Here is an 8,866-nt window from a genome sequence, read left to right as displayed (position 1 = left end):
GCCCCTCAGGACTGCTCCCAACCCAAGCTCTCGCAGGGAAAGGACCGGGATTTGGCACAAAGCTGGGATCAGGGCACTGATCTGCTCTGGGCACTGCACCCCCTTCCCTGCTCTGTCTCATCCTCCCACAGCACCACACCTCCCTGCCCTCAGAAAGGCCAAATTTTGGCTGCTTCTTAAGTTTCCTTCTAATCTCAATAAAGCCTCCAGGATCTGAGCCCGACCAATGCAGATAAATCATTGGCTTTGGCCTAAAGAGTCAGCCAATTTAGCCTTGGCAGATTTGCTCCCTCAGAGGTCACTGAGAAGCCGAGATTTACTAAAGGCACTTGCTTTTTCTTGGCTCTGTGGTCAGAATACAGTCCCCTGGTGACATTCTAACACCTGCTGTTCTTTTATGAGGGAAACTGCTGTGCCTCTGGGAAGAGGTAGGTTCCTGTGGTTGATGAGGCTTTTTCTCCCTCTGATGTCACTGTTATCCTAAAAACCCCCGAGTGGCACTAACAACCACACTAAGGAGTCTTTGGAGGTTCGCTGGGTGTCCAGCCAAATGTCCCACTCTCAGCTCCTTGTCTCTTCTTACTGACAGTTTCACTAACTTCTTGCTGCAGCTGTATTAATAAATTTTTATTATTCCATCACTGAAAACAGCAGACACTGAATCTCTGCTTTTAACTCTCTTGAAAAAACACCACAAACCTCTCAGGATGCAGGGTGGCTTTCCAGGCTGAGGGATCTACTTCTCCATCAGTTGTGTATGCTGATGTCTGATATGCAGCCTGTAGCTAATCCTGGGCCTGGATCTGCAATTTAGCAAGGAATTTGTGGCCTAGGATGGGGAACACCTGAAATGGGCGAAGTTTGGGAATTTCTGAGACAGACCTTGAAGTGTTGTTCCTGGATTCCAGCTCCGAGTAGGCCACTGAGAATCCCCTGACTGATGTGGTTATGTGGACACCTGAAATGCCAATGGGTTGTTGGGGTCCTCCCTGAAAAGTTTAATTAATTAATTCATTTGCACCTGCAGAAAAAGGGGAAGAAACCTGGTGTGCTCTGCCAATGGTGGGCAAATTAAAGACCCCCAGAGGCTTCTGCTGCCACGGTTATTTCTCCTTCTCTGTGGGAAGAAACATGTTGGGGAGCTTGATAGAAGAGAAAGCACCTTCAGTGCCGCCAAGCCAAGCAACAGAGCGGAGCATCCCTCTTCCCAAGGCAAATCCCTGGTGCCAGGGGCCACACCCTACCCTTAGGAATTCAGCTGTAAAGCACAGGCGACAGCAGCAGAGACCCAGGGAGGGCCAACTCAGAGGCTTCTTTGCCACCTCAGTGGCAGCAGAGGCAAATTGGGTCTGTGCGGTCGCTTCAGCTGCAGCGAAGGTCTTGTGCTTTGGAGAGGCCCCTTGTCAGCATCCTCCAAACTACAAAGTGTCACCCTGGTAACTCCTAATCCTGCCTCAGCACAGCCTGTTCTCTCATCTGCGGAGTTTAAAGGATGGAGCTGTCACTGGGGAAACCTTCTGACTCCGACATTCCCGAGGCAGACCGACCCGGAGCAAACGGAGCGGGTTAGAGCCATGCAGGGTGCTGAGATTGCTCTTTGCCTGGGAGTTTCTAACCAGGTGTTTGTTTACAGGCGGGTTCCTGCAATTAGAAAGGTGTAGGAATGTTCCTCCCCCCCACCGCCACCCCGTGGTGGGTGGGAAGGAGTGTGAGGTGCTTTATTTCTCATCCTCACCTTTTGGCTTTCAGGGACACCTTGCATTTGTGGCCAAGATCAGAAAGCCAACACCAGCCATTTGCTGTTTGATGAATATCAGATACGCCCCGAAAAGCTGGACTTCAGCTCTCTGTATCCCCTTTCCCGGGCTCTACAAAGCCTGGAGACCCTCACAAACTGGCTGAAATGTCACCAGGACAGGGAATGTTTTCTCCACAGGCTGGAACTGAGGCTCCTCTCACTGCCTCCAGACCAGGGGGATGCTTTGCCACTCCCACAATCCCTGCAGCATCTCCACTGTCCTCCCTGGCTTCATCAGGAGTTTCACAGCTTATGGATTTTTTCTTCCTTCTAGGAAGATCCATTTCCTATGTGTCATTTGGATAAATCTTGGCAGAGGTACAAGCCCAAAGCAGGAGTGTGCCCACAGAGCCACCTGTGCATCCCTGCAATTCCAAGCCCCCTGAACAACCACCTCCCTCCCGTGACCTTCAGATGTTCCAGGCACGAGCAGTGACCTGGTTCTCTTTCCACAAGGCCTCTCAAAACAGGAGCCTGATTTGACCTGGTGCAGAAGTGCCTATTTTAGAAACCCCCTCGAAAATATTAATTTCAAAGAACGCTCTGATTAAAGTGTTTTGTTGCCTCTGTCAAGGTGATTTTTAATTCTTGGTGAGAGCTGCTTCTGTCTGCAGGTTTTTTTGAGCACTTGCAGAAGCGGTGGCCACCTCTAGATGGTGTGTTTTACTCAGAAGAACTTTGTGCCTGGCTCTTTACGTAACTTTTGCTCCTCGTCTGAGGTTGCAAACCCTCTCCAACCAAACCACACAGATTTTAGTATTTCCTTGTTTTCTTAACTTGAGAATCTGGCTGCAGGAATGCAAAAATAATAAAAATATGTTCCTTATACACTTAAAAAAAGATGTATTATATGGCACATTTGGTTGGACCTGTGAGGTAGCTACTATGTGAAGTATCTACTGCCCAACTGATGGCATTGCCTGTCTTCTGGGTTCATTATTGTGCTAATTAATTTGAAACAGAATCTTTTTTTTTTTTTTCAAATACAACTCTCTGCTCTTGTAGTTGAATGTAAAGGAAGAGAGAAGGAACAAAGATGGGTAATACCACAAGGCTAAAATGATGGTGGTGTTGCCAATCTCTTACTCCACCCACAGTATTTGTACTTCTTTCCTCTGGACAGCATTTCCCTGCTTGAAGGAACAAGGTAATTTAACACAAGATAATTTAACTCCCCAAGATAATTCAACCCCCCCTCCCCAGTTCTGGTCACTTTAGCAACACAATGAGGAGGACACTGAGAATTAATATCACTAGTCTGGGGCTAGGGATATGGGTCACTTGGTTTTGCTGGGGTTTTTTCTGTGGGTTCTATTTTGTTTCATTTTATTTTTAAGAAATGGAAAGGACATGTAATTGTCTTGACTGTTCTTGGGCGTAGGAATGGTACAGTCAAGTTATCCAGGAGCAGAAAAGACACCAACCCTGCTTGCACTGTCCAGCTGCAAGGTACAGCAAGTAATCAAAATAGAAATAAATGATAAAAAAGAAAGAAAGAAATTAGATCAAAAAAATCTGCTGGGCTTTCATAAGCTAAAATGTTCTTCATAACACAGCTAAGGAAATTGCTTGGGCCGACTTCAATGGGTCCAAGATTTTCTCCATGATTTCTAACCTGAAATTGCAGCTTATAAAAAGCTTACAAAGAGGCCCTGCATGGAATCAACCCTTCCAGTGCATTATGAGTAATATCTCCTGTTTTACATCTCAGCTCGGCGACACAACTCTCTTGTAAATAAGGGTTATTTCCACTAAAAGGCTGTTACGAAGTTATCTCCAATGCTGAGGCCACAGTCTCGGCTCCCCAGCGTTAAGGGAACACTTTAGGGTATAAATAGCTTTGCCACATCTGCCTAAATACCCTGCTTTCTCCAGGAGCAGCCCGGGGAGGAGCGAGGACACAGCCCGGGCCGCTCTGCTGCTGCGTGTGACATTCCTCGCTCCCCTGACAAGAGGCCAGCGGGCAGGACCCGGCCTTTCATGTGGTTATCCCGGGGTGTTGCTACAGGGTTTCACTTGGCTTTTACGAGGAGATTGTTCCTCCCGATAGCCCAGAGGCCCATAAATGCCACCAGAAGCACCTCTGCCGCCGGCCCCTCTCCGGGTTTGTTTGATGTGACCCGGCTGAGCAGCCTCGTGGTCGTTGCTGGGTCCTGATCTAAGGTGATGTTCTCCCTCACTGGTTTCAGATGCTGGAGATGAGATTCATTCTTACACCATTTGAGTTTTTCTCTTCTTCTTTTTTTTTTCTCCTGATTTATATCCCCCAGTTTTAGTGTGGATGACAGACATTCCTTGCTGCAACACAGGAGCCATCAGGGAAAGACAGCACTCGGAGCCTTCTTGGAGGATGTCTCTGTCTCCCTCCCACTTCTTGGCCTCCTGGTCTTCTTCAACCTCCCACCCTCTGCCAGAGTCCCACTCCTTCCAGCCTCCCATATATTTGAGCCTCCTCTTCACCCTCTTTGGGACCTCGACCCCTTCTGGCCCCCAACTCTTTTGTGGCTCCCACTGTCTCCAGACCTCATGCCTTTTTCGGCATCCAACTCATCTTTGGCCTCCCAGTCTTGTTTTCTGGCCTCCCACTTCACTGTTCAGCCTCCCACCCCTTTTGTGCATCCCAACTCTTCCTAAACCCTCACCCCCCTTTTTGGCCTGACACCCCTTTTTTTTTGCCTGGCCATCCTTCTCCCACCCTTTTTGAACCTCCCATCCTTTCTGAACCTCCCTCCTCTTCTGGGGCTACAATCCTGTTCTCCATTTGCTGCCTTTTTTTTTTCATGCCTGTAACCCAGTGTTCAAAGCCTGGCACCCCAATTTCAGCCCTTTTTCATCCTCTCACCCCTTTTTAGCCTCCTACACCATTCCGGCCTCCAACCTCCTCCCATCCTCCCACCCACGTTTCGGCTGCCCCAGTTCGGGGGTCGGTGAAGGGCAGCACCGCACCTGGGCTATTTTAGATTCTGGAAAACACACACCTGAGAGGCTGTTGATCACATTTTTTTTTTTAAACAGCAGGTTGTTTGCGAGGAAAACTGCTGAGAGCGTTTGCGCTCGGAATTTAATCAGCCCCAAAATATTCAGAGGAGCCTCGGCAACAGCGCTGCTCTTCTTGTCTGTCAGCCAGGGAGAAGTGGCAGATCTGCTCACACAGACACACCACCTCTGACTTCAGCTGTGTCATCTTGTTTTCCTGCATCCCCACAGTCCTTTGGCCATGGCTGAGCAGCAGCTGCCGCACTTATTGAAGATGGGAAGCCCTCACGCTCTTGGCAGAGGGTGGTGCCTCCGATGAGGGTGGCTCTGTCTCACCTGGAGCAGTGGCACAGGGCCAGGAGAGCCTAGGAAGGGCAGCTCACCTCCCCTCAGCCTTGGTAGCTTGGGTTAAACCTTCAAAATGGAAGTTTTCAGTCCATGTGTCGATGCAACAGCTTCTTCCCCAAATTCTCCACATCCCATTCCACCTTCTGTGTCATTCTGGTTGGGAATGCATTGGCTGTTTTTACATAGAAGACATATTTTTGAGGTTCTTTGTGCACAAAGAAATGCATTTCCCGAGCCACAAAATTATTGTCAGCATTCTATAAAGCAGTGGTTGGACAGACCTTCTCAGATCTGCCCCAGTTTTACCTCAGACTTGTGTAAACTCCAAGAAATTCAGTTTGTAGGACAAATCTTAATGCTCCTCCTCCCATTTTGACAGTCAGCTAAGGAGGGTGAGTTTAATTTGTTATTCCAGCCACATTGACCATTAACCCTGGATCCTCATTTAGGACAATATTTAACCACAACCTTAAAAAGCCTTGAAAGGAGTCATTTTTATAAATGATTATCTGAGCCATTTGTCCCACCCAAGGCCTTGAGGGTTAATAACAGGAACCATCTGCAAGGCAGTTATTGTGGCAATCAATCCTAAAATACAAATAACTCAATAATTTATAACAGACCCCCACTGTTAAATTGTGTTGTGCTATTTTCACTTAATGCTTATTATGACGTTGCACTGATTTCTAATAATCTATCTGACCTTTTCATTTGCTTACTGGTGCTCATGAGATTTAGCTCTGGTTTGGTACCAGAGAGCCTGGGAACCAGGCTGGACCTACCATTTTAATTATTCCAATTCACTGGATGAAACAAATCTAAATTAGGAAGTAACATTTAGCCATGTCAGTGATGAATTCTTGTCATTCAGAGGCACAAATATGTGCAGTTATTTTGCCATTTCAGGGTTCAGAGTTCCAGTCCAAGTTTTAAATTTTGCCCTGGAACCATTTTCTCCCATATTAACTCCATCTCAGAGAGAAAAGTCACCTGGTCCTCGCCTCCCCTTTGCCTCTGAAACAACACTGGAGCACAGATTCAGAACCAAAATGATGATCAGCTGGTTCCTGCTCTGGGAATCTTTTATAACACCAAAGCTCTCAACATCCCTGTACCCTGGAAACAGCCTCAGCTCAGTGGTTGGAGGGTGCAAAGCCCAGAATCTCAGCCCTGCCCGCAGAGGACATGAGGACAAGCAGAAAGGGAAGAGGCACAGAGATTGTTGTGATTTTGGGGGATAAATGCAGTTACAGCCTGAGGGCATCTGCATCCTGAGTCACGCAGCAGAGGTGGTTTGTGCAGGGAATTTGGTTCCTGGATTTCCCAGCATTGGGGTTCTGTCAGGTTTTCCTCACTAGACAAGGCGAAAAGGAGGCAGGTGTGGGGTAAAAGCCCTGGAAGAGGCGTGTGAGGTGGTGCCAGAGGTTGTACAGGTGACACTTGTTGTAGGTTGTGCAGGTGACACTTGTTGTTTCCCAGTGCGAGCGGGGGCGGTGTTGGGAAGGGCGTTGTGTTGTGCTGGCTGGGGTGAGTTGAGAGAACCAGGTCATGAGGGGTGTGGGGCGGCTCCGAGCTGGGTGTTGTGCAGCGCCAGGGAGGTTTTACAGCTCAGCCTCACCTGGACTTTCTTGTACCTACAAACTCAGGAGCTTCATGCTCGTTTCCCAGGGGAGCCAGATCAGGTTCTTGCTCAGGGGGGTGCAATGGTTTGGTTTTTAGACATCTTGGACCAGAAAGAGAGAGTTATACAAGTAGGTTCTTCACAAGGAAGGCCTTTCCTAAGCCAGGCTTCCTTGCCTGGTTTCCCGAAACCCTCCCTGGTTTCCATCTCCCCCCAGACAAGGCTGTGTTCCTGCTCCCTTGGCATTTTGGAGGGGTGGGCTGATCCCTGCCGCTGTTAGCAGAGAGGGCTGCGCTTCAGTCCCCATGGAAACAATTTGGAGGGTTTTCGAGCTTGTGTAGCATCGCTGAGCTGTGTTTTGCCTTCCTTTTCACTTCCATCAGGAGGGCTGCAAAGCTTTAACGCATTCACGTTTGAAAAGCACTTTGAGGTCCTTGAAGAAGGTGCTACAGGGGAGCGAAGTGTTATTACCGAGATTAACTGTTTCTGTCTTGCCCTGGAGTCAGGGCTGTGAGTGCTGGCTGTGCTTGGTGGAAGCAGGATAAGAGCGTGAGGTCGTCCTGCATCCACGGCCTCCTGGAGAGCTCTTCCGCAGAGTCACCTCGACACCGAGGGAAGGCTGAGCAGAGCTTCCACGACTGCAGCCAGGCAGGGAGCGCCTTCTGGAAAGCTCAACAGCCTGCTTTGCACGGGCAAACTGGAGGGAATCTGTCAGGAGAAATGGCACCACGAGGTTCACGTGCTTTGGCACAGCCAAAGGAGCGGAGAGCGAGTGAGAGCTCATGGGGGAATGGGGATCCACTGCTGCCTCCGATGGGAGGGGCACCCCCAGAGCTCTGTTGGAAGGCACTGCTTACTGCTCTTAAAAAACTCCCTTCAGGGGAGCTTGAGGCAGTTCCTGCTCTTTCCTGCCGTGTGTGAGTGCAGAGCTCTGAGCAGTCCCACCTGCAGCGGGGTAAACCCACTCACCTGCCTGGAACTCGGCAGTGTAACCTCCTACAGCCTGAGGGATTTTACACTTCTGTTCCCTACCCAGTGCCTCAGCACCTTTCAGGTGTCTGCTGCTGCTCTCCAGACCCACCTGAACTCCTGCTAAGTCCATATCTGTACTTGGGAATCGCTGCACGTCTCTGGCCATTTCTGCATCTGTGGATTGGGCTCTGGTTTCCCCATCCCTCACTCCCCTACCTGCTCCCCATAGGGTGTGTCCCCTGCAAGATCCTCTCCAGTTTCTGGCACACTGGCCTTCCCAGCTCTGGAAGGTGAGTCTGCAGCTGCTGCTGAGGGTTCCTGAGGACCCTGCCCAGGACTATTTTGTCTGGGCTAGATTTTTCCTCTCCTCCTCCAAGTTTTTTTTTTTTTTCAGAGGGGGTGTTACTGATATTTTTAAAATGTGTTTTTATTTTCTTTTTAATTGTGTTTTCTCAAGAAGTAACAAATAATAAACACAAGCTGAATCTGCACTGCCTGCCTTGCTATGGGCACAGTGAGCCAGGACCAAATTGCCCCATCTCTGCTCTTTAGTTCCAATTACAAATTGGAATAACAATTACAGAACCCAGCTATAAACTGTTTGTTTTAACATGTAAAACAAATCCTTTTCCATACGTGCTTTCTCCAGCTCAGTGTGATCAGCTGAAAACAAACAACACCAACAAAATGAAGGGATCTATTTCCATCTCTGTCAGGGCCTCACCTGCCAGGCTGCCCCAACCCTGGGGGGGTTGGACACAAGGAGGGTGAGTGCAGCCAGGAGGGGCCCTTTTTCTCACTGCAGGCTTTAGTCAGCTTGAGCCACCCACAAGTACACCCTCCCTTCATTCTCCATTTCCCTGTCCCCATCCAGCCCCTCTGTGGTGCTGCTGCTCCCTCTGCCCATCCTGCCTCAGTTCCCCTTCCCCCTTTCCGTGCATCCTCTCGCTGTGATTCATTAACGCTTCAGAGACACCACTCTGAATGGAAAAAACCAGCCAAGCAGCAGGTTGTGCTGCTCTGTACATTTTCTATAGTGACTCACAAGTCTGACCAGGTAACTCCCCTTCCCTCTCACTTAGTCAGTCTCTCCCTCCCGGATGGGCTTGTCTGACTCCTCACTTCACTTATTATTATTATTACTCTGTTTT

The sequence above is a fragment of the Myiozetetes cayanensis genome, unplaced genomic scaffold, assembly GCF_022539395.1.
Source record: "Myiozetetes cayanensis isolate MyiCay16 unplaced genomic scaffold, myiCay2020 scf14, whole genome shotgun sequence".
In the NCBI taxonomy this organism is placed as follows: Eukaryota; Metazoa; Chordata; class Aves; order Passeriformes; family Tyrannidae; genus Myiozetetes; species Myiozetetes cayanensis.
The sequence above is the reverse complement of the archived record's forward strand: the minus strand, read 5'-3'. Positions refer to the sequence as shown.